The following is a 27074-nucleotide window of genomic DNA, read 5'->3' on the forward strand; positions in this document are numbered from 1 at the left end:
AGACCACAAACTTCATCCTTTCACAACCACCTAAGTTTTTATGATCTTACGGTCACCCACACCCAAACAACAATGCCACTTATGTCAATGTCTCTCAATGCCAATGGACTTAACCACCCAGAATAAATACACTCACTTTGGAAAACAGCCTAAGACCTGAAATGCGATATGTGTACAAGAGACCTATTTCACATCTTCGGCTGCACCTGCATGTTCGTACAAACACTTCCCTCATATTTACACAGCCCCAGACCATGACACTCCCACCACTATGCTTGACTGTAGGCAAGACACACTTGTCTTTGTACTTCTCACCTTGTTGACGCCACACACGCTTGACACCATCTGAACGAAATAAGTTTATCTTGGTCTCGTCAGACCACAGGACATGGTTCCAGTAATCCATGTCCTAAGATTGTTTGTCTTAGGCAAACTGTTTTCGGACTTTCTTGTGCATCATCTTTAGAAGAGGCTTCCTTCTGGGATGACAGTCATGCAGACCAATTTGATGCAATGTGCGGCGTATGGCCTGAGCACTGACAGGCTGACCCCCCACCCCTTCAACCTCTGCAGCAATGCTGTTAAAAACTGTATGGTCTTGGCCACCATGCTGCAGCTCAGTTTCAGGGTCTTAGCAATCTTCTTATAGCCTAGGTGATCTTTATGAAGAGCAACAATTCTTTTTTCAGATCCTCATGAGGTGCCATGTTAAACTTTCAGTGACCAGAGAGTAAGAGTGATAACACCAAATGTAACCCTCCTGCTCCCCATTTACACCTGAGACCTTGTAACACTAATGAGTCACATGACACTGGCGAGAAAAAATGGCTAATTGGTCCCAATTTGGACATTTTCACTTAAGGGTGCACTCACTTTTGTTACCAGCGGTTTAGACATTAATGGCTGTGTTTTATTTTGAGGGGACAGTAAATTTACACTGTTATACAAGCTGTACACTCACTACTTTACATTGTAGCAAAGTGCAATTTCTTCAGTGTTGTCACATGAAAAGATATAATAAAATATTTACAAAAATGTGAAGCGTGTACTCACTTTTGTGAGATACTCTATGTGGTTAGCGGCAAAAGACAGAGTATTATAGACCGGTGATTTTATTTTCTACTTTATAATTTTCATTGATTCTTTGGGACAGATTGTAAAGGACAAATATTTCAGAAGGTCGACATAGGCAGCCTAGAAGTTTTTTTTTTAGGTAAAGTTTTAAAGCCCAATCCCCATTCAGACATTGGGACATTCAGTTTGGGGCAGGATGGGTACATCTGTGGCGACCCTACATGAGACTAGGCTTTTGAAAAGCCATGCATATTTTTCGCACAAAGTGTCTGTTGACCATCTCCTGTGAAAGGGGAATCATTGTATTTTCTGTTGTGGGTATCTACTGAGCCAATTGGCATGTGGTTTCATCTGAGGATCTTTCTTGTTAATATGCTAATGACAAGGGGTGGTGAGTATAAACAAAGGTTAGTCACATATATTATATAAGATTATTGGAAACATGCCTTTTCTTAGGCAAAATAAACACAATCTGAAGCCACCTCATGTTGATATGTGGTGGTGAATGTATTTAAGATGAGATCAAGTTCAGTTAGGTACAATCATTTACAAGCAGATCAGGGGACAAGGTGCTGCTAAGACATTTCCATACTACACCATTACAGGTATCTATTCTTATTAAACTGTAAATGCGTATTGCTTTTTTTCACATTCACAAATTGATTTTAATTTAACTTTATTACAATCTTAGGGTTCTTTTATACTCACAGCTGCAGGGACACATCAGTATCGGTCTGTTTTTAGTACTTTTGGTGTGCCTCTTGCACAGATATTCTCACATTTCCTGATCTAGTGATAGGTTCCAACAAAATATTTGTTTTTCTTATTATAGTGGTTGTAAAGGATGACGTTTTTTTTTACCTTCATGCATTATACGTGATGGTAAAAAACCTTCAGTGTGAAGCTCCCCCCCTCGGGCCCCCCTAATACTTACCAAAGCCCGATCTTGATCCAGCAATGTGCACAAGACCCAAGGCACTCCCAGGTCTCTCTCTCCAGATTGGCTGAGATGCAGCAGCCATTGGCTCCCGCTGCTGTCAATCACAGCCAGTGAGGCTGGAGCCAGGGGTGGGGCTGAGCCGCGTTCTCTGTGTCTTATGGAAGCACAGAGTCAGCTCAGGAGCAAGCACGAGCACCCTCACAGCAAGCAACTTTCTATGGCGGTACTCAACAATGGCGAGAGAGGCCCAGAGCGCCGGCAGGGGACCTGAGAAGGAGGAGGATAGGGGCTGCTCTGTGTCCAACCCTTACACAGATCAGGTACAGAGCAGGTAACATGTTTTTTTTTTTTTTCTTTACAATCACTTTAATCTTGCGCCTTTTTTTTGTCTTTTCTTGTTATTTATGCATGTATTTTATTTTTGCTTACCATGATTCTCACAGATACAGCTATAATATGTTGCAACTATAAAATGATGCATCTATAACATGGAAAAAGGAGTACATTTAAGCAAGTCACCATGGCATGGCCACCACAGACATACTGAGGTGCATCTATAACATGGTTTTTCATTCTAGTAGAATCATAATTTAATTGTTACAATGGTGTTATCCATCCATTTTACACTGAACCTTAATCAAGGTTTACATGCTTATTTGTAAAGTTTATTTTTTATAGCCTTCAGGTGTGGTGGTCACATTTATTTTCTCTTTTCAGGCAGAGTACATTTTCAGCAAATACAAAAAATTATGTGTTGATCCTGCTAAAAATGCAGCACGCATATTTTTTCTTGTACTCTTTCAAGCCATGTTATCAGCCCTGCACAGTTCAATTTTGTGAATTGAATAACATCTCCCCATGCTAAGCATAGAAGGAGAGCTGAAGGTGTTCTAGTGGCCAAATCAAAAGGGCAGTCTTTGTCAACAATGCTACTTCTCCATAGATACAAAACAGAGAGCAAGTGTTATCTCCTAACAGTAAGGGTGTTAATGGTAGGATTTCCAGGTTAAAATAAGAAAAGAAAAATCCTGAATGAAAAAGAAAAGGAAGGAAGTCACCACTTCTAAGGACTGATAAGTGTCAATATATACAGTATTACATGTTTAACCAATTGCCGGCTATATATAGATATAGATATACAGCAGCAAGGCAGCTTCCCTGTGATGTTTACAATGGGACAAATACTTCTTACAAATTGGACATGTTACTCAATACCATAGAATTCACCCAGGAAAGAAGCCATATGAAGTTTGTGACAAGGTTTTCTTATACGAGGACATTCTTCATCAACATCAAGCTATTTGAAAAGTAATAACCTTTATAATAATACAAATTCTGAAAATCTACCCCAAAGTTTGTAGACACTATAACTTTTGCCCAAACCAATTGATATGCGCTTATTGGCATTTCTTTTACCAAAAATATGTAGCAGAATACATCTGGTCTTAAATTGATGACAAAATTAGTTTTTTTTTCAATTTTTTTTATGTTTTATAGCAGAAAGTAACTTTTTTTTCACAAACTATGGGATAGATTTTTGATTTTGTACTAGTAATGGTGGTGATCAGTGACTTATAGCAGGACTAATTGGACAATAAGTGACACTACAAAAACCATGTAGCAAAATACATATTGGCTTAAATTAATGAATACATTTGATTTTTCTGCGATTTTTTTTATTGCACATGTTTTTTTTTTTTTATTCAGAATTGTCTGTTTTTTTTGTTTATAGTGCCAAAAAATAAAAATTTCAGAGGTGATTAAATATGACCAAAAGAAAGTTCTATTTGTGAGGAAAAAAATGAAATCAATCTTATTTGGGTACAGCGTCGCAAAGTAACGTAGTACCGTATCACAAAAAATGGCCTGGTCATGAAAGGCGGTAAACCTTCCGGAGCTCAAGTGGTTAATTTGACTGCTATCAGAATTTAAATCAGACCGAGAGTCAATTATTAAGAGCCTTCTTCTTAGGACTAGAAAATATCATGCTAATTAGAAACTCATTGGTTAGATTTTAAATTTTTTTTTACTTAGATGGAATAGTAATTGAATCAGAATAATTACTCTTGTCTAGTCATTAATGTAAGAAAAGAGCTGACTGATGCCATCATAGTGACAAACCATAGATGTGCACTTTGAATTACTAAAGCAATAATTAATATTGCTAATAAAGCAATAATTATATATCTATATTTCGCAAAGTTATAGATTTTCATTATACAAAATGTGCTGTGTTCAGTGACGGGATGATTAAATCACCAAAAACCCAAAAGCACCATATCTGACATTAGTATTTTGTTAATATTTTAGATTCTTTGTTTACATGTATTTTAGTTGATTTCACCATCTAACACCTACCATGGAAACAATTTGCAAACACATCTTTATCAACATGGTGAGTAAATTAGGGGACAAGCTGTATTGGAGCTCTGAGTTCCACAAACGTTTTATTTCTCAGTCAAATCTTAATGTTCACCAATGGATTCATACAGGAGTGAAGCCATTTCAGTGTTCAGAATGTGGTAAGTGCTTATCAGTAGATTTTAATCTTACTGTACACCTGAGAATTCACACGGGAGAGAAACCACTCAAATTTTCAGATTGTGACAAATGCTTCCCTAATAGGAGTAGTTCTGTTGCACACCAGAAGACTCACACAGGTGAGAAACTCTTCAGATGCTCCGAATGTGGCAAGTTCTTCCCAGATCAAAGTCATATTACTGTACACCAGAGAATTCACACAATGTCCTCATCTTACTAAACACCAGAAGACCCACACAGGAGAGAAGTAATTCAAAGGGTGAGAATGTGGCAAGTGCTTCTCACAAGGATTCCATCTTACTCAAGACTAAAGCCGCGTATACGCGATCAGATTTTCTGATTGGAAATGTGTGATGACAGGCTAATTGTTGTCGGATAATTGTTGTCGGATTTTCCACGGACAAATGTTGGATGACAGGTTTTAAAATTTTCCGCAGACAAATGTCTGTTGTTGGATTTTCTGAGCGTGTTCTCACAAGTCCGTCTGACAAAAGTTCAAAGTACAAACACGCATGCTCGGAAGCAAGGACGAGCCAGAAGCGGTCAGTCTTGTAAACTAGCATTCATAATGGAGAATTAACATTCGTGACGCAAATTATGAAATCTCGAAAAGCAGCGCACATTCTCTTCTTCTTTAATGGGATAATAATGAAGCTGCTTTGCTGATGATAGTGATGGAGTTCTTGCAAAAGATCAAAGATACAACTATGTTGGTGTCCCTTGTCACTTTTACATTATATTTTTTTTAAATGCAACTGCCTATTCCCAAACTGTCATTTGAAGTAAAACACATAGCCAAGTATTATTCGCCACAATTTTTGTATTGGGCATTAAAAAAAGAAAACAAATAAAATTAGACATGCCATCTGCCAATAGAACTTAACCAAAAAGTGCATTCTATGCATCAGAAAATATAGAAGATATATCAAATCATTATTATTCAACCAAAAAAAATAAAATAAAAGCCTCATGCATGTGTCCTGCTTCTTAATATAGGGGGCCAACAATGCCAAGAGTTGGTGAAAGCAGGGGTCCATCATCCGGAGATCATTCTCAAAATAATCTGGATTATTCTCCTGGAGCTCCTGCAGCAAAGGCATATGACATAATTGGTCATGATTAATAAAGCAACCAATTTTTGGTTCAAGAACTCCTCCTTCTCCTGTTCCTGGACTGGACTTGAGTCAAAGCAATATCAAATGAAAAGCATGAATCAACACTCACTAAACTTCTACTAACACGAAATTAGCAGAAGGAGCCCAAAGAGTTGTGCTAAAGAGCTGAAAAACCACATAGTATGTCACTATGTTCATGTTTGTTGGCCGACAATTCCTTGCCGTTTGTATGCAAGACAAAATCCAGGCACACGCCTTTAGACAAAAGTCTGATGTTTTGTCTGTGGAAAATCCGATCATGTGTACGAGGCTTAAGGATGAGCCGAACACCCACCGATTCGGTTTGCACCAGAACTTGCTAACAGGCAAACAAATTTGGACGAACACCGTTAAAGTCTATGGGACACGAACATGAAAAATTAAAAGTGCTCATTTTAAAGGCTTATATGAAGTTATTGTCATAAAAAGTGTTTGGGGACCCGGGTCCTGCCCCAGAGGACATGTATCAATGCAAAAAAAGTTTTAAAAACGTCAATTTTTTCAGGAGCACTGATTTTAATAATGCTTAGAGTGAAACAATAAACATGTAATATTCCTTTAAATTTCGCACCCAGGGAGTGTGTATAGTATGCCTGTAAAGGGGTGCATGTTTCCCGTGCTTACACAAAGTGTCATTTCTGCAGGAAAAAAGTCATTTAAAAGCACTCGCGGCTATAATGAATTGTCGGCTCCCCGTAATACAGAGAACAGTCATTGAAAGTCATTGATAAAAAATAAAAAAAAAAGCGCGGGGTTCCCCCAAATTCAATTACCAGGCCCTTCAGGTCTGGTATGGATATTAACCACTTAACGGCCAGTGCACGCCGATGTAAGTCCTATTTTTGAAGAGGGATAGCTCGGTAATGGCAGCAGCTGCTGCCACAACCGAGATATCCATCTCTTCAGGCACTGGTCATCTGTACGATAACGGTGGTCTCCGCGGCGAATCGATTTGCCGCGAGATCACCGCTATCGGTGAGGGGAGAGGTGCCACCCCCCTCCCGCCGCCCTCCCGCTCCTTCCGCCGCTTACCGGAGCCGTCGGCAGCGGCGGAGGAGATCGGGTTCTCTTCCTAGCTGGGTATAGAGATGAGTGAGGCTAAGGTGGCCCCCACTCGTCTCTATACCATAGGAGGGCGGAAGCGACGTCAAAACTTTTTTTTTTTTTACTTTTTTTGCATTTAAGTCCAAATATGAGATCTGAGTACCTTTTGACCCCAGATCTCATATTTAAGAGGACCTGTCATGCTTTTTTCTATTACAAGGGATGTTTACATTCCTTGTAATAGGAATAAAAGTGATCTATTTAAAAAAAAAAAAAAAAACAATATAAAAATAAAATCAATTCAAATAAATAAGAAAAAAAAACACCCAGTCACGACGAGCTCGCGTGCCAAAAGCGAGTGCATACATGAGTAGCGCCCGCATATGAAAACGGCGGTCAAACCACACATGTGAGGGATCGGTAGAGCGAGAGCAATAATTCCAATCCTAGACCTCCTCTGTAACGCAAAAAATGCAACCTGTAGAATTTTTTAAATGTCGCTTATGGAGATTTTTGAGGCTAAAAGTTTGACGCCATTCCACGAGCGGGTGCAATTTTAAAGCGTGACATGTTGGGTATCAATTTACTCGGCGTAACATTATCTTTCACAATATAGAAAAAATTGGGCTAATTTTACTGTTGTCTTATTTTTTTTATTCAAAAAAGTGAATTTTTTTCCAAAAAAAGTGCGCTTGTAAGACCGCTGCGCAAATACAGTGTGAAAAAAAGTATTGCAATGACCGCCATTTTATTCTCTAGGTTATTAGACAAAAAACAATATAAAATGTTTGGGGGTTCTAAGTAATTTTCTAGCAAAATAAACAGTTTTAAACATGTAAACACAGAGTCTGAAAAAAAGGCCTGGTCCTTAAGTGGTTAAGGAACCACGCGCGTCAAACAAAAAAAAGAAAAATGGTGTGGAGTTCCCCTCCAAAAACCCATACCAGACCCTTTATCTGAGGATGCAACCTGGCAGGCCACAAGAAAAGAGGGGGATGAGAGCGCCCCCCTCCTGAACCATACCAGGCCACATATCCTCAACATTGGGAGGATGCTTTGGGGGTCTGTGACCCCTCAAAGCACCACGTCCCCATTTTATGGGGACAAGGGCCTCATCCCCACAACCCTGGCCGGTGACTGTGGGGGTCTGATCAGAATCTGGAAGCCCCCTTTAAGAAGGGGACCCCCAGGTCCTGCCCCCCTGTTTGAAATGGTAAGGAGTTACACAAGTACCCCTACCATTTCACAAAGAAAGTGTAAAAAATTGTTGGGAAAAGTCCTTTATTAAAAATAAAAAATAAAGATTCCAGCGGTGGTAATCCACTCTTGGTATCCAGTGATGGATGATCTCTTCTTCGGGGTCCAGCGATGGGTGATTTGATCTCTTCTATGGAGTCCAGCGATGGGTGATCTCTCCCAATGGTCCAGCACAACGCATCCATCCTGTCTCCACCGGAGACACTGCGGGAATCTCAGCAGCCTGACATGTCTTAGCTGAGGAGGATGGGGCCACCCGTCACCTGACCCCGCCCCCTCTGACGCAAGGGGAAAGCCGGGCTTCCCCAGTGATGTACGGGTGACCCCGCCCCCTCTGATGTAAAGCAGGTTTCCGTTACATCAGAGGGGGGCGGGGTAACCCGCACGTCACTGGGGAAGCCCAGGAACCTGGGGGTCCTAGTAGATAATAGGCTCAGCAATGGCATGCAATGCCAAGCTGCTGCTAACAAAGCAAACAGAATATTGGCATGCGTTAAAAAGGGGATCAACTCCAGAGATAAAACGATAATTCCCCCACTCTACAAGACTCTGGTCCAGCTGCACCCAGAGTATGATGTCCAGTTCTGGGCACCAGTCCTCAGGAAAGATGTACTGGAAATGGAGCGAGTACAAAGAAGGGCAACAAAGCTAATAAAGGGTCTGGAGGATATTAGTTATGAGGAAAGGTTGTGAGCACTGAACTTATTCTCTCTGGAGAAGAGACGCTTGAGAGGGGTTATGATTTCAATACACAAATACCGTACTGGTGACCCCACGATAAGGATAAAACTTTTTTGCGTAAGGGAATTTAACAAGACATATGGCCACGAATTAAAATTAGAAGAAAAGAGGTTTAACCTTAAACTACGTAGAGGATTCTTTACTGTAAGAGTGGCAAGGATGTGGAGTTCCCATCCACAGGCGGTGGTCTCAGCTGGGGGCATCCATAATTTCCAAAAACTATTAGATAAGCACCTGAACGACCACAACATACAGGGACACACAATGTAATACTGACATATAATCACACACATAGGTTGGACTTGATAGACTTGTGTCTTTTTTTCAACCTCACTTACTAAGCAACTATGTGCAAATCATGCCTAACTCTGATACAACATCAAAAGCTGTACAAAGAAATGAAGCCTTCTAATACAAGTTTGTAATTTGCCAATCTAATATAAGACTGCCCCACGTGCTCTCATACCAGAAGGATCACTTTGCAAGTGGAGTTACATTTTGCATGGAAATTATCCCCAGAGCTTATAAGATAATGTGGTGAAATGTCACATTGCAAAGAATACACAATCCCATACAAGGGAAAAAACAAACAAAAAAACAGTATCTTTGCTTGGACAAATCGGATGATGTCAGCCAGTAAAGCGTCACCATTTGTGAAGCTGGGGGAAAAATGAGCATGCAAAGTGTAACTACCTTTTAGTAAATCAACCCCATTATGCAAAGGAGGACAACAACAGACAAACACCAATTACTTAAAAAGCCATACAGGATTCATTCTAGGGGCTGTGCTTTAAATATTTATAAGTATTTCATTCTCAAGCATGCATGTGGACATAACATTTTCTTTGATAAACCTTTTTCATGTAAGGCTCGGTTCACACAGGGGCGACACGACTTCAGGACGACTTTGTGAGGCAACTTGGAGACGACTTGAACACGACTTAGACACGACCTGGGGCGACTTACAACACAACTTTAAGTCGCCCCAGGCCAGGCGACTTTTGCCGTGGCCAATCAGAGAATGAGCTCTGAAGGGGGAACTCCACGCCAAATTTATGAAAAAAAATTGGCGTGGGTTCCCCCTCCGAGAGCATACCAGGCCCTTAGGTCTGGTATGGATTCCAAGGGGAACCCCCTACGCCGAAAAAACGGCATGGGGGTCCCCCCAGACCCTTATCTGAGCACGCTACCCGGCCGGCCAGGAAAGGGGATGGGGACGAGCGGGCGCCCCCCCTCCTGAGCCGTACCAGGCCGCGTGCCCTCAACATGGGGGGGTGCCTTGGGGGAGGGGGGCGTGCGGCCCCCCCACCCCAAAGCACCTTGTCCCCATGTTGATGAGGACTAGGGCCTCTTCCCGACAACCCTGGCCGTTGGTTGTCGGGGTCTGCGGGCGGGGGGCTTATCGGGAACCGGGAGCCCCCTTTAATAAGGGGGCCCCTGGATACCGGCCCCCCACCCTATGTGAATGTACCCCTACCCATTCACCTGTGGAAAAAAAAGTTAAAAAAAACACAACACAGGGTTAAAATAGTTTATTGCACAGCTCCGGGGGTCTTCCGTCTTCGGGGGTCTTCTCGCCAGACTCCTCTGCTATCTTCTGCTAGCTCTTTTACTAGCGGAGGAGCCCGGCTTTCTTCCTCGCCGCTGGCCTCTTCTTCCGACTTCGGGGGTCTTGTCCCCCTCTTCGGTTGTTCTGCCGGGCCACCGCTTCTTCTTATAGCTCTTTTACAGGCGGTGGCCCGGACTTCTGTTGCCGCCGCCGCCACCTTCCGTTCTTCTTCTTCTTCTCCTGGAGATGCTGACTCGACGTTCTCTCCGGCCGCAATGCCAGGGACGCGCTGCGCGGCGACTTATATAGAGACAAGGGGCGGGGTCATCGGTTGATGTCACATGGGTTGATGTCACATGGTGACAGTCCCAGCATCCTCTGGGACTGTGACATCGTAAGGGGCGGGGTCACCATGTGACACAAGTGAGGAGAGTGCTACCAAAATTTTTTATTTGAAATATTTAAATAAGATTTTAGAAGAGTTTTTTTTTTTACTTGTAAAAACTTACAAAAATATGATTAAATGGTTAAGATGTACCTAGGTGTGTACAAAATAAACTATTTATACATAAAAAATAAACAATTTACCTGCGCTTTGGTATCTATTAATTTCCATTTAAAATAATGATTTTAACTGCTTGTTGACCACATACTGTTTATATACGGCGGCAAGGCAGCTCTGTTGAGCAGGATCATGTACCTAGTATGTGATCCTGCACTTCCAGGTCTGGGGCATGCAGGATCACATACTAAGCACATGATCCTGATTAGACACAGCGGGAGCAGATTCAGTACACAGGCAGATCGCCGTTCTCCCAGTACAGAAAGCATGGATCCTGTGTTTCTGCTAAGTAGGGAGACCGATCCATGCCTTCCTTTACTAAAATCACCTCCCTCACAGTAGTAAAGCACACATTTAACCATTTGACCGCCCCTGATATTAACATATTCCCAGCCAGTGTCATTAGTGCAGTGACAGTACATATTTTTAGCACTGATCACTGCATTAGTGTCACTGGTCCCCAAAAAGTGTCAGAAAAAAAAAAAAAAAAAAAAGCAAAATGGGCACTATTGTTCTTGGGCTATACTGTGGTACAAAACAACATACACATATGTGGTATCTTCGTAATCGTCAGGACCAGGAGAATTTAATTTTTTATTTTTTTTTTGGTGGAAGGTTATGGTAGTAGTAAGAGATATACAGCTGAATTAAAAAAATGTTTTTTTTTACTATTTTGGGCAAGTGTTCCTTTGATAACATATAAAAAATAAATAAATAAATAAAAATCAGGAGATACATTACCATTTATCAAAAGAAAGAGAAAATTTGTCCTGAAAAAAAAACACTGTATAATCCACCTGGATGCACAAAGTAGTTGTGATGATATGTATAGTTTTACTAACACATGTCAAAGTTTCAAAATTGTGCTTAGGCATTTCGTGTTCAGGCATTTCGTGTTCAGGTGCTTCTAATTGTATTCTCCATATTATAAATGAAAACAAAAATGCCAATTTAACCACTTGCTTATTGGGCACATATATCCCCTTCCTGCTCAGGCCAATTTTCAAGTTTCAGCGCTGTTGCACTTTGAATGACAATTGCGCGGTCATGCAACACTGTACTCATATGAAATTTTTAGCATTTTTTTTCACACAAATATAGCTTTTGTTTGTGGTATTTAATCACCACTGGGGTTTTTTTTTTTTTTTTTGCTAAACAAAAAATAAAGTAAAAATTTGAAATAAATAAAAATAATTTTATAAAATGTTGCAAATGGGTAATTTTTCTCCTTCATTGATGTGCACTGATGAGGCTGCACTGATAAGGCAGCACTGATAGGCTGCACTGGTGGGCAGCGATTAGCAGTACTGATGAGCACTAATAGGTGCCACTGATAGGCACCGATTAGCAGTACTGATGGGCACTAATAGGTGCCACTGATAGGCACCGATTAGCAGTACTGATGGGCACTGATAGGTGACAATGATAGGCACTGATTAGCAGTACTGATGGGCACTGGTAGGTGGTACTGGTGGGCACGATTAGCAGTAATGATGGGCACTGCGGGTTTTTGTGTGGAACCGCTGTCCCTTTTACAGAAGCCTGTAATCTGCTTTATTTTTTTTCTCCTTACACTGTCAGTGTGATGACCGGCTTCTGTTATCATGTGATTAGCTGTCTTTGGCTGACAGCGGATCATGTGGTAAAGGACTCTGCGTTCACAGAATGAGCCACTCATCTATTTCGGCTATAGTGCAGGTGTGAAGTCATCAAACCCTACATAATATGTACAGCAGGTGAAATATTAGGCAGTTTAACTCTTTAGAAAGAAATATCAGATTCAGATGCAACCAACTCCTATTTTCTACATAAGGTCTGTGTGTACTAATCTTTTTAAATGTCCCGGCCCAAAATTTCTCATTTAAACATTTTCCTTAATAGCATAAATAGGATATCAAATCACTTTGTGTGCACCAAATGCCCTTGAAAAGCTAGTTATTACTTTAGAAATGCAGCAGTGACATCATCACTGTGCGCCACAAAACCTGTGCAGAGAGCGGAGCTCTGTGGGAGAGACTGGGAAGTTTATGCACTACAGGCTGTCTGCAGAAAAACACAGGAGGGAGTTCTATAAGACCACTCACCTTGCACGTGGGAGAAAGAGCACCAGACACTGGTCTTAATACGGAAAGCTCCTGCACAGAGGCAAAGGGGGAGATTTACTAAAAAAAAAAATGGAGCACTCGGAGTCTGCAGCTGCGAATGATAGCCAATCAGCTTCTATCTTCTGCTGGTTCAACTTGACCACAAAAAGTGGATTACTGCACGTATCTGGAAGAAATACACACAAGCACATCAGGATTCAAGTAAGTACCTCTTGTATTTGGACAATATTTGCTTATGCCATCAGTTCTGTTTAAATCCCACTTTTTTGTGTATACTTTGTAATAATATATGTTATCTTTCTGGAGGTATATGAATCAGATTGAAAACACTGTACACTTTGAGGTCTCTAAAGTGCCCATAGAGGAGTCAGTTTTTTCATTCAGTGGGTTGAATAAAAAAGACAGACCCGATCCCCCCATTCACTTAGAGTGTGTGGATGGGGGAATCCCCTCTCCCCCCTGCTGTGTTCTTGTATTCTGACAGCAGGGAGACTACCCCACCATCAGAATACACTGATCAGCACTGCAGTCTATTGTCTTTGGCGCTGATCAAGGGAAAATGATCCAACAGGGCAGAAGATCGATTCCTGTTCAACCACAGTGTCCATGAATGGGATCGAAATATCGACTGGTCCCTGCTGAACCTGACAGCTTAATTATGTAAATTACCATCAGGTTTCCCAGTAGCTAGAACTCATGTGATCTTTGCCTAATGCCGCGTACACACGGTCGAACTGTTTGACGTACTTAGTCCCTTGAAACACATTTCAGCGGACAATCCGCTCGTGTGTGGGCTTCAGCTGACTTTTTCAGCGTGCAGTCCGGAGTACTAAGAATTTCGGTTTTTCCAAAAATCTGTCCGTCGTACTTCGGTTTCAGCGGACAATACGGTCGTCAGTATGCTAGTCCGACGGACTAAGAATGGCGCATGCCCAGAAAGGATTTATAGGGCTTTGCTGTGTCTTGGACTTCCTATTTCTAGTCCCGTCGTACGTGCTGTACGTCATCGCGCAAGCTTTCGTCGGACTGTTTGTGTATCCGTGTGTGGTCAAGTCCGTTCAGTGGAAAGTACGCCGGATTGTCCGTCGGATTGTATGACGGACTAAGTACGTCAAACAGTTCGACCGTGGGTACGCGGCATAAACGTTACATTGCATAGTGAAGTTTAGTTGCAGAAGTTTTCCATTTGTGTCAAGCTAGTAGTACTTGGTAAAGCGTTTGTTATCCCAGCATTTCTGATATGTGCCTGCTGTACCATGTCCTTGTATGAGAAAGTATTCTGTTCTCTTTGTATTGCTTCCTTTTTGTGAAATCCCTGGTGTTCCTGCCAGTCCCTCTGCTTGCCTGTTAAAAACTGACGCTAGGCAGGAGAGCTCATCGTGATCAGTTCTCTGGCTGTGCTAGGAACTCAGCCTGCTCTCCTCTAATGATCAGACTTGTCCTGACATGCCTCCCCTGCATAACCTTTCACTGGGAAGATCAGTGTACTCTTGCTTCTCCTCGCTCCCAGCTCTTATGCAGTTGAGAACAGAGGGAATGTGATAACTTATAAAAAAGGGGAAAAAAAAAAGGTATTTATAATGTTTTTTTATATCCATACATAAAACGCTTGCCTTTCATTTAAATTTTAAGCTGAATGGGTTGTTTTCCCCGGGTTCACACTGCCCGTGACTTCAAAGTCGCACGATTTGCATGCAACTTCTTTAACAGAAGTCAATGCAAGTCGGACCAAAAGTAGTGCAAGAACCTTTTTCTAAGTGATTGTTTACAATGACTAACTCATATGGTTACAGATTAAGAGGACAAGTGATCAAGAGGTAATTCTATGCTTAAAATTTATAAAAATGAAATACAGATGCAGCCCCATCGCATACAAACACCCTATAATTTCACATAGAGGAGCTCCAGGCTCCTTTAAAAAAAACATTTTCGGTGGAGCTCCGTTTAAGAACATAATTTTCACACAAAAAAAAAAAAAAACACATTAAATACAAATATTGAGATTTTAAATCTCCGCTCTTCTCGGTCAATGATTGAACGATGGACCAGAGGGATTGTGATTGGTCAGCGGCATCAAATTGATGGTGCTAACCAATAAGAATCCATCAGGTCTGTCTTGGAAGCACTGCCGGAAAAGAAGGAGAAGAGTGGGGATTTTAATTTACAGCTGACAGCTTGGCAACCCCAGGTAAAAATATTGGGTATGGGGGGGGGGGGGGGGGGGGGGGTGTGGACTAACGCTTTAAGCAGAACCTTGAAAATGTCTCTCTTGTCTGAAATTCATCAGCATCACAGATCAGGGAAGCAATACCTGGATCCTGCAGATGCTCAATGTGGCTCTGTCCCGTGAATCGCCGTACCTGTGAGGCGGCTCCTATAAGAGCCATAGCAGGCGCCCTGTGGGCACTTTTGCCGCTGGCCATTCACGAGAGCCAGAATGGGGATTTGTGTATGTAAACACACAAATCCTCATTCTGACAGGAGAGATGTGATAGATCTGCTGTTCGTAGTAATTGGGAACAGCGGTATATCTCCTCCCCCAGTCAGTCCCATCCCCCCAGTTAGAAACACTCATGAGGGAACACATTTAACCCCTTGATCACTCCCTATTGTTAACCCCTTCCCTACCAGTGACATACAATAATCAGTGCATTTTTATAGCACTGATAGCTGTATAAGTTTCAATGAACCCAAAAAAAGTGTCAAAAGTGTCCGATCTGTCCGCCGCAATCCCGCTAAAAATTGCAGATCACCGCTATTACTAGTATAAAAAAAAAGGCATAAATCTATCCCCTATTTTGTAGATGCTATAACTTTTGCACAAACCAATCAATATACGCTTATTGCGATTTTTTTCACCAAAAATATGTAGAATACATATTGGACTAAACTGATGAAGAAATATGTTTTTTTTTGGATATTTATTGTAGCAAAAAGTAAAAAAATATTGTTGCTGTTTTTTTGTTTGTAGAGCAAAACATTGAAACCGCAGAGATTAGCAAAATACCATCAAAAGACAGTTCTATTTGTGGGGAGAAAAATTATGTCAATTTTATTTGGGTACAACGTCGCACGACTGCACAATTGTCAGTTAAAGCAAAGGGGAGAGGGAGAGAGGGAGAGGGGAGAGGGAGAGAGGGGGGGAGAGGGAGAGGGGGAGAGAGAGGGAGAGGGGGAGAGAGAGAGAGAGAGAGAGAGAGAGAGGGAGAGAGAGAGGGGGAGAGAGAGAGGGGGAGAGAGAGAGGGGGAGAGAGAGAGGGGGAGAGAGAGAGGGGGAGAGGGAGAGAGAGAGGGAGAGGGAGAGAGAGAGGGGGAGAGAGAGAGGGGGAGAGAGGGAGAGAGAGGGGGGGAGAGAGGGGGGGAGAGAGGGGGAGAGAGAGGGGGAGAGAGGGGGAGAGAGAGGGGGAGAGAGGGGGAGAGAGAGGGGGAGAGAGAGGGAGAGAGAGAGATCAAAAGCCACCTTATGTTGAAGTGGTGGTGAATTGTATTTCAGATGAGGTTGAGCACAGTCAGGTAAAATAATTAGAGCCAGAGGGAGAGATTGTGATGTTGCTGGCATTGTAGACAGGCTGCTGTGGCCGGTAGGGTTCGCAGAGTGTGTACAGGACTGACTGGGACCGGTAGTCCACTTAAAACACTAGAACAAAAGACTCTTTTCAATTGCTATCGGTTGCTACACCATAGGGGACTGCAGACCCCTGCCAGCAAATGGCGAATACATAACTGCTAGGCCTTATTCAGAGTGGGGCCTAACCATGTGCTAGCTGTGCTAGGAATCAAGCATGCAAATACAGATTCCAAATATCTTTTTCATCCATTTAAAGTCAATGATCTGGACATTCCATGTTCCCTTTCCTCTTCCAAGTTTAATTCCTCAATAAAACAAAAACAAGCTGATTAAAATACAACTCTAAAATCAACTTAATTTTACCTTTCCTATAGAGACATTTTGTTGATTTTTTAATGATGGAACAAAATTCTCAGTCAGTCTCATCGTTTCATCTGTGAAAGCCACTAGGGACTTTGATTTGAAAAACTTGGTTTTGTGGCAGATAGATAGGTGGATTTGAATGGCTAGTATAGTAGATATAAATGCAAAACATGATTAATGTTGTTGTTTATAGCCGATGGCACTAATCATTTGTGAAAAAATTCACAGGCTGGTTGGACACAAGTCAAATTGGTAAATCGACTGTGTCCAACCAGGCAGCTCATATATGGATCAAAATTTGGCCAGTCCCTGCTGAACTGGCCGAATTTTGATCCATTTATGTCCAGCTTAAGAGATGATAATTTGGCTGTTATCACTCACTCACATAAATGTAAACTTAGCACTAGAAGAGTATAATCTGTTGTAAAGATAAAAGAAAAAAAAAATTTGCTCAGGGTTGCTCTGAAACATTGATCGAAAGTTGCTCTAAAAGTATACAAATCAGGAAATAATATTGTTTGATAATTTGCATAAAAGGTTGCGATAGACAGGAGACTGTGCCTTTATAGTAATGTTTGGGGAAACATTTTCCTTCCTTGAACATCTCTATTGCATCATTTGTCAAGAGATTTGGCCAGTGAAATGATCAATCCACATAAGGTCCAGTATTCCCTACACGCTTGGTTGTCATGTCGGCCCTCTGGCTTCAATCATTTGTCACAAACCTAGCAAAGGTGGACAGATAAGAACTAATGACTCTCCTGATATAACACTTTTAGACTCCTTTCACACTGGGGCGCTTTGCAGGTGCTACAGCGATAAAAACAGCGCCTGCAAAGCTCCCTGAAAGAGTCGCTTTCACACTGGAGTGGTGCGCTGGCAGGATGGTAAAAAAGTTCTGTTAGCAGCATCTTTGGAGCAGTTAAGGAGCAGTGTGTATACCGCTCCTTCCCTGCTCCTGCCCATTGGAATTAATGGGGCAGTGCAGCTATACCGCCAGCAAAGGTTGCAGTGGTTTTAACCCTTTTTTGGCAGCTAGCTGGAGGATAAAACTGCTCGCTATCGGCCGAATACCGCCGCTAAAATGACAGTAAAGTGGTTCTAAAAATAGCGTTGTTTTACCGCCAGCGCCCGCACCGCCCCAGTGTGAAGGGGGCCTAAGCAAAAGAATGAAACAGCTGTGGCAATTACTAAGCCAGTGAAACAGATCAAATCACCTGTGCAAAATAATGGAGAGCTTGAAAACATGACCTGTTGGGGTGCCTTAAGGACTGTAGTTGACAAACACTGCACTAGACAACCAGCATTTTTTAAAAGGTCAACAATGACAGCCTCTGTGCGTTTTTTCAAGATAAATTTACTCCCTTGGTATCCTTATAAAGCCTACATCTCATCCATGCTTCATATCATATCATATGGCTGGTTATTTAAAAAGCCATGCATTTTTTTTATGAAGCTATGTACAGGGAAAAAAATAGCACCATTTGGCTAAAGACCACAAAGTGTCTGTTGGCCATTTCCATTGATATTGACATTTGTGTCATCTCATTTGGTATCAATTGAGTTAGTTCTCATTTTAAAATGTGGTTTGTTCCTGTTCCATTCCCTCCCAGGATTAATATGTTAATGACTGGGATGTGAAGGAAAACAAATGCCAAACTGCCAATAAGATTTTTGAAAACATGTCTTTTGTTATGTAGATTAAAGCCATTAGCAAATCCAAAGACTCCTTATGTTGGTGAGTGATGGTTACTTGTATTTATGTTAGGCAGAGCTCAATCAGTTACAATTACAAGCAGGTCAGGAGAACAAGGTGCTGCTGAGGCATCTCTGTACTACACCATTAAAAAGGTATGTGTACATTTGTGGTGGATTTTTAATCTTTTTTTCTTTGTCAAAATGTATTACAGTCGGGAGGTTTTATTATTATTTTTTTATATTTTATCACTCTTAAATTGACTTCAACATTTGTGGTTGTTTTTATTGACGTTTTTAATTGCTTCTTACATTGAATTTTAAACTTTGTGACAAATTCACATTGTCGGATTTTGTTGCTGGCTCTCTGGAAACAAATGGGTTATTATTACAATAATTAGGCAATAATCAGGCTAACGTAACATAATGCCATGTTTGTGGCTACAAAGGAACAATTTTGTGGCACAAAAACAAGTCGAGGTTGAAAAGTCCCTTCTAAGCCACCAGGAGCCATTTTAACCAGTTCCCGACCAGCGCACGCCGATGTACGTTGGCAGAATGGCACGGGCAGGCATATTGGCGTACAGGTACGTCCAATCTTCAATGCCGCCCTGCCATCACGAGCGCGCCGCCATCAGCGCGCTCGCGTGCCGATCGGGACCCCCGTGAGTCCAGTCGCGGGTCCCGCGGACTCGATCGCCGCGGGCATACCCGCGATCGTCTCATGGGACGGCTGAATGGAGGAAATGCTGTGTAAACAGCATTTCTCCATTCTGCCTAGCAACTAGTGACGCTGATCTCTGCTCCATGTGATTGGAGCAGAGATCAGTGTTCACTAAATGAAAGCCCAACCTCCCCACAGTTAGCAACACACCCCTAGGAACACTTAACCCCTACACTGCCACCCACTGGGTAACCCCTTCACTGCCAGTGTCATTTACATAGGAATCACTGCATTTATATAGCAGTGATTATTGTATAAATGACAATGGTCCCAAAAATGTGTCAAAAATGTCCGATGTGTCTGCCACAATGTCGCAGTCACAATAAAAATCGCTGATTGCCGCCATTACTAGTAAAAAAAAATAATAAAAAATTATTAATAAAAATGCCATAAAACTATCCCTATTTTGTAAACGCTATAACTTTTGCGCAAACCAATCAATAATCGCTTATTGCGATTTTTTTACCAAAAATATGTAGGAGAATACGTATCGGCCTAAACTGAGGGAAAACATTTTTTTTATATATTTTTGGGGGATATCTATTATAACAAAAAGTAAAAAATAATGCGTTTTTTTCAAAACTGTCGCTCTATTTTTGTTTATAGCGCAAAAAATAAAAACCGCAGAGGTGATTAAATACCACCAAAAGAAAGCTCTATTTGTGGGAAAAAAAGGAAGTCAATTTTGTTTGGGAGCCATGTTGCATGACCATGCAACTGTCAGTTAAAGCAACGCAGTGCTGAATCGCAAAAAGTGGTCTGGTCTTTGACCAGCAAAATGGTCCGGTCTGTAAGTGGTTAAACCCATTGCATTCTTAAAAGATAACTCCAAAAATCAACAAAACTTTACTCTTCTTTTTAACACCGATGCATTTTACCAAATAGAGATATTTTGTAAAAATTTTCCAATGATAGAACAAAATTTCCAATCAGTCTCTGAATCAGTGACTTTGGTTTGAAAGGTTGGCTTTGCGGCAAATAGATAAGTGGATCTGAATTCTCATTTCAATCTGTAATAATATCAAGACTCCATGTAAAAATAAGTCTTAATTTTCCAAGTAGGTGAATTACATGCATTGTTATTAACCACTTGCTTACTTGGCACTTAAACACCATTCTGCCCAGACCAATTTTCAGCTTTCAGTGCTCTCACACTTTGAATGACAATTACTCAGTCATGCAACACTGTACCCAAATAAATTTTTTGTCCTTTTTTTCCCACAAATAGAGCTTTCTTTTGGTGGTATTTGATCACCTCTGCGGTTTTTATTTTTTGCGCTATAAATGAAAAAAGACAGAAAATTTTGAAAAAAAACGCATATTTCTTTGTTTCTGTGACAGAATTATGCAAATTATTAATTTTTCTTCATAAATTTTGGCCACAATTTATACTGCTACATATCTTTGGTAAAAATAACCCAAATGAGTGGATATTATTTGGTCTTTGTGAAAGTTAGAGAGTCTACAAGCTGTGGTGCGAATCGCACAAAATTGATCACATCTGATGTACTGGTGGACTATCTCGCTTCTTGTGACCCGAACAAGTCAGGAAAGTACAAATACCCCCCAAATGACCCCTTTTTGGAAAGTAGACATTCCAAGGTATTTAGTAAGAGGCATAGTTAGCTTTTTGATGTTGTCATATTTTTCCCACAATTCTTTGCAAAATTAAGATTTTTCATTTTTTTTTTCTCCACAAAATTGTCATTGTAATAGGTTATTTCTCTCACATGGCATGTGTATACCACAAATGACACCCCCAAAAAATTCTGCTACTCCTCCTGAGTATTACAATACCACATGTGTGGGACTTTTTCACAGCCTGGCCACATAGAAAGGCCCAACATGCAGGAAGCGCCATCATGTGTTCTAGGAACATAAATTACATATCTTTTTGACTATTTATTACACTTTTGAAGCACCAGGACAATGACACGTGACACTGATGACAGATGGCACTGATACGTGGCAATGATTACACTTATACGTGGCACTCAGGACAGATGGCACTAATATGTGGCACTGATGACAGATGGCACTAATATGTGGCACTGATGACACGTGGCACTAATACGTGGCACTGAAGACACGTGGCACTAATACGTGCCACCGATGACGGATGGCACTAATACATGGCACCGATGACGCGTGACACTGATGACAGATGGCACTGATAAGTGGCATTGATGACACGTGACACTGACAACAGATGGCACGTGACACTGACAGGTGGCACTGATGACAAATGGCACTGATACGTGGCACTGATGACAGATGGCACTAATACGTGGCACTGATGACAGATGGCACTATGTGGCACTGATGACAGATGGCACTTATACGTGGCACTGATGACAGATGGCACTGGGGGCAGGTGGCACTTGGGGCAGGTAGCACTGGGGGCAGGTAGCACTGGGGTGGATGGCACTGGGGGCAGGTGGCACTGGGGTGGATGGCACTGGGGCAGGATGGCACTGCTGGGGGAGGATGGCACTTTTTTTTTTTACTTTTTTTTTTTTTTTTTACAAAGTGAAGCAGAACGGCTGCCGCTGCAGCCGTTAATCTCTCCCCTCTCACACTCTGAGGAGGGAGAGCGGCGCTGTGAGATGATCTCTTTACATATGAGATCATCTCCCATTGGACACGCCGATCACGCTGTAAACGGCTGCTGTGATTGGCTGTTTACAGCGATCTGTGTTTGCCTGTCCCCGGGGGACACGGCGAACACAGAACTTCCGCGATGCGGCGTGCATTGCGGAAGTAAACAATAGGACGTCCAGGGACGGCCTCCCGGACGAACGCGCCTGCTCTACGGCCGTCATTCGGCTATAGGGCGGGCGCAAGGTGGTTCATCTCCTACTGTGAAAAATAGTCTTAACAGTAGTATTTAAGTTAAAAGGTGGAGAACATAAATTCTTATATTTTTGGTTGGTGAGGGATGGGTACTTGTATTTAAGGTGAGGCAGAGCTCAATCATTTACAAGAATTACAAGCAGGTCAGGAGAACCAAGGTGCTGCTGAGACCACTCTACACTACACCATGAAAAAGTTATGCATACATTTTGACTGTACATTTGTGTTGAAATTGTAAAGTATTTTTCTTTTCTTGGTCAACGTATTACAGTGTATTCTGTTTTATTATCTTTTTTTAAATTTTACATTTTATCACTTTTAAAATGACTTCAACATTTGTGGTTACTTTTACTGATGATTAATTTTCTACATTGAATTTTAAACGTTGTTCGAAATCCACATTATACGATTTTGTTGCTGGCACTCTGGCAACAAATGAGTAATTATTACAATAATTAGGCAATAATCAGGTTAATGTAACATAATGGCATGTTCATGGCTAAAAAAGGAACAATTTTGTGGCACAAGAACAAGCAAGGTTGGAAAGTTCCTTCCAAGCCATCAGGAGCAATTTTAAGCCCATTATATTCTTAAAATAAAGAAAGTGAATGGCCTTGTAAGACAATATTGAATATATAAACAAATATAAAGTGTACCGTCATCCAAATTTAATTAGAATACATATATTGGGAGCCTGGACCCCACTCAGGACTCATCAAAAGGGAGAAGGTAAAAGGACAATCCCGGTACAAGTACAAAAGCATGCATAAAAAAAAAAAAAATACTAAAAGGGTACACAGATAAATTTATATTTCAACTAGTTTCGCGAAGGATGTCACTTCCTCAGGAAATACTTCTGTGAAAATAAAAATACAATATATAGAAATTTCATACACAAAATATTACAGTCATAAAAATAGGGGCAAGGGATAGAAAAATTGTAACATATGTATAGGGCTGTTTACCCATGCCCTAGTGTACACGATGCATATGACACGCCTGGCAGAGCCTCCCATGGTGATTGCGAAGGATAAATATAGGATCACCAGATTGCTGGTGTCTAGATAAGATAGTATAGAAGATAACATCAGGAAAATGCCCAGTATCATTAGAAGTGTGCCAGTGCAAAGAAAAATAACAATCCAAGTAAAAAACGGAAAAAAGGAAAAACAGAGGCAAAGAAGGAAAAGAAGGGGGAAAGAAAGGGGGGAAAAGGGAAGGAGGGAGGGGAACAGAAGGGAAAATGGAAGGGGAGGAGGGGAAAATTGGAAGGAGGAAAATAAAATTGCTGCGGGAGGCTCTGCCGGGCTTGTCATATGCATCGTGTACACTAGGGCATGGGTAAGCAGCCCTATACATATGGTACAATTTTTTTCTATCCCTTGCTCCTATTTTTAAGACTTTGTAATATTTTGTGTATAAAATTCCTATATATTGTATTTTTATTTTCGCAGATGTATTTCCTGAGGAAGCGGCAACTAGTTGAAATATCAATTCATCTGTGTACTCTTAGTATTTTCTTGTCTTTATATTTTGTACATTTTATTTTTGTTTTCGCTTTTTTGATGCATGCTTTTGCACTTGTACCGAGATAGTCCTTTTGCCTTCACCCTTTTGGCGAGTCCTGGGTGAGGTCCAGACTCCCAATATATGTATTATACATTGTTAAAATATATATTTGCAAAAATCAATGTAACTTTACCTTTCCTATTGATACCAATGCATTTTATGAAAATAGAGACAATTTTGTTAAAATTTTCCTATTGATAGAACAAAACTCTCAGTCTCATCCTCTCATCTGTGAAAGCCACTAGGGATTTTGGTTTGAAAAGTTGGTTTTGCGATAGATAGATAGATAGAATCTGAATGTCTAGTCTATTGGTTATGAAGGTCTAATCTCTCATCCCTAGTCCTTACTACATGAAAGGATTTATATAAACACATAGGTTGGACTTGATGGACTGGTGTCTTTTTTCCACCTCACCTACTATGTAAAAGAGTTGTACGTCACCAAATTAAAAAAACAATAGATGGGAAAATGTAATGTCAACAGATTCAGCCCTGGAAAATTTGGCTGCTGAATGACCAGGCCATTTTTTGCAATTCAGAACGTCATTTCGCCCAGCTGTGCCATTCTGCCACAGTAAAACTGTGGCGGATGGTCGGCAAGTAGTTAAAAAGGCATATATCTATACCCTGTAAGGAAATTTTAATCTGTTAATAATATCAAGACTCTGTATAAAGGTTTATTTTTATTTCCCATGTAGGTGAATAAGTTGTCATCCATCTCCTGCTGGAAAAAACAGTATTTCCTGCTGTGAACACAGATTTTCATCAACAAAACGATGAGCCAAGTAAGAGAGAGGCCGTATCAGTGCTCCGAATGCCAGAAATGTTTTACTTTGAGATCAAGCCTCAGAGATCACAAGAGAATTCACACTGGGGAGAAGCCATTTAAATGTTCGGAATGTGACATGTGCTTTTTACAAAAGATTACCCTTACTCAGCACAAGAAGATTCACACAGGAGAAAAGCCATTTTCCTGCTCTGAATGTCACCTGGATTTTTCAAGAAAGGAAACGTTAATCATTCATCAGAGAATTCACACCGGAGAGAAACCTTTTAAATGTTTACAATGCGACAAAAAATTCTCTCATAAACTTAGTCTTGTTGCACACCAGAATACTCACACAGGAGAGAAGCCATATAAATGTTCGGAATGTGACAAGTGCTTCTTAAGAAAATCTAATCTTACGCAGCACCAAAAGATTCACACAGGAGAAAAGCCATTTATATGTTCAGAATGTAACCAATGCTTCTCACAAAAGCAACATCTCGCTAAACACCAAAAGATTGGTATAGGGGAAAAGATGCTTAAATGTTTCTCTCGCAGCTTCAGTCTTGATAAAGATCAGAAGAATAACAAAGATGAGAAACTATTTAGATGTTTAGAATGCGACAAGTGCTTCTCAGAAAAGGCCAATCTTATTCGACACCAAAGAATTCACACGGGAGAGAAACCATTTACATGTTGTGTGTGCGACAAGAGTTTCTCAAATAAGACAAATCTTGATCATCACCAAATGATCCACACCGGAGAGAAGCCATATGCATGCTCTCAATGCGACATGAGCTTCTCACAAAAGTCTAATCTTACACGACATCAGAGGGTCCACACAGGAGAGAAGCCATATAGATGTTCAGATTGCAACAAGTGTTTTGCAAACAAGGCAAATCTTATGGAACACCAAAGGTCAATACACAAAATGGAAGGTATTTTTGTGTTCTGAATGTGATATATGATCAAAAGGAACACATGAAAAATAAGAATATTTGTGATATGCGAAAAAAAAAAAAAGTGTCTGTTTACGTTGCTGTTATAAAGTTCCCCTCACTTTGGTGAAAAGCCGATTAGATGTTTAGAATGTGACAAAGGCTTCTCAAAGAATGGACATCATATTTGACACCGGAGAATTCACACAGGAGAGAAGTTTTCTGAAGATTGAGACTGAATTTTATCATACAAGGCAGAATTTTAGAAATTTCAACTTATCCAACCCGGAGAGAAGCCATATTTATTAATGTGATAAAAACTTGAAGTGCAAAATAACTTGGATCCAACATCAAAAACTTTGCCAACGAATGAAGCCATTTCAAAATGTGGATTTTTACAAGTAATTTATAAAATCTCCCCACCTGGGCTTACATCACAAAATTCACGAGAGCATCATAAAATAATTACAATGGCTTAAAACATTTTTAGAGAAGTTCAGTTGTAAAGATGTACACAAAAATGATTAAATTGTGTGGGTGTACCTAGAAACATTAAAAAGTCATACAAAAAAATAAAAATAAAAAAAAAGAGAACTTGAGTAGTACATTGAATCTGCCCTTTTTTATTTTGTTTTTTCTTACCTGAATGGGTACAAAAGAAACTGTGTACTTATAAAAATCAATTAATTTCAATTAATTTAAAATAAAATGAACGATCTCAAACCTTGTATAAAAAGTTTGAATTTTGATCTATGTAACTTAAGTAGGACCAAAGATTTTAGCTCCTTCCTACTATATCCAAAATTAAAAGATACAACTTAGCAGGAGCCGAGCTTTACATGGTTAGTCACAATGACACGTTACAAATGTGGCTCCTGGCTTCTTAAACTTCTTGTATAGTCCAACTCCGACTCTATTTCTGCTTATATGGGAATTTTAAGTGCCCCTTACCCTTCTCCACCTTGTTGTAGTCCAGGGTTTCCCATTGTAATCCCCATTATATACAACAAACAAAAAACACTATCTGATAAATGGAAACCCTATACCAGGGATATGCAATTAGTGGACCTCCAGCTGTTGCAGAACAACAAGTCCCATGAGGCATAGCAAGACTCTGACAGGCACAAGCATGACACCCAGAGGCAGGGGCATGATGGGACTTGTAGTTTTGCAACAGCTGGAGGTCCGCTAATTGCAGATTCTTGCCCTATACCAAATGCACAGAAGGTTTGTAGGCACAGAACAAAATATAGATTTTTTTTTCCAGCAAAGCTTCTGAGCAGCTAAAGGAATATCAGGATATTTAACTCTTCAGAAAGAAATATCAGTTTTGGAGGCACTGGCTCCTATTTTCAACATAAGGTCTATGTGCACCAATGTTTTTAAACTGAACTTCGAGCACAAACACATTAATTCAAATTAATTCCTCACTAGATACAAAGGCAATAAAAGTTTGCGTGCATCAAATTCCCTTGCAAGCCCAGTTTTTACCTTGTAAAAGTAGTGGTGGCATCACTGTGTGTACATAGCTTGTGCTGAGATGCTGAGAGCAGAGGTGTTGATGGGACCTGGCAGGTCCACCAACTACAGGCTGCCTGCAGAAAACTACATAAGGGACCAGTCACCCTACA

At 40.8% G+C, this 27074-nt stretch overlaps 1 protein-coding gene and 1 pseudogene across 1 annotated transcript in view; one reads left to right on the top strand and one right to left on the bottom strand.

Moving 5' to 3' along the window:
• Positions 1 to 27074, bottom strand: part of LOC143961231 (uncharacterized) — an 83665-nt gene that overhangs the window by 23370 nt on the left and 33221 nt on the right. Inside the window, 1 exon segment of the mRNA XM_077470460.1 lies at positions 12947 to 13133. The gene's annotated coding sequence lies outside the window, so the exon portion shown is untranslated.
• The window catches only part of LOC143962289 (uncharacterized), a 259324-nt pseudogene continuing 256765 nt past the window's right edge, over positions 24516 to 27074 (top strand).

This window comes from Lithobates pipiens, unplaced genomic scaffold (assembly GCF_037356315.1).
Source record: "Lithobates pipiens isolate NorthernLeopardFrog02 unplaced genomic scaffold, aLitPip1_a1.2 Scaffold_8, whole genome shotgun sequence".
Classification (NCBI taxonomy): Eukaryota; Metazoa; Chordata; class Amphibia; order Anura; family Ranidae; genus Lithobates; species Lithobates pipiens.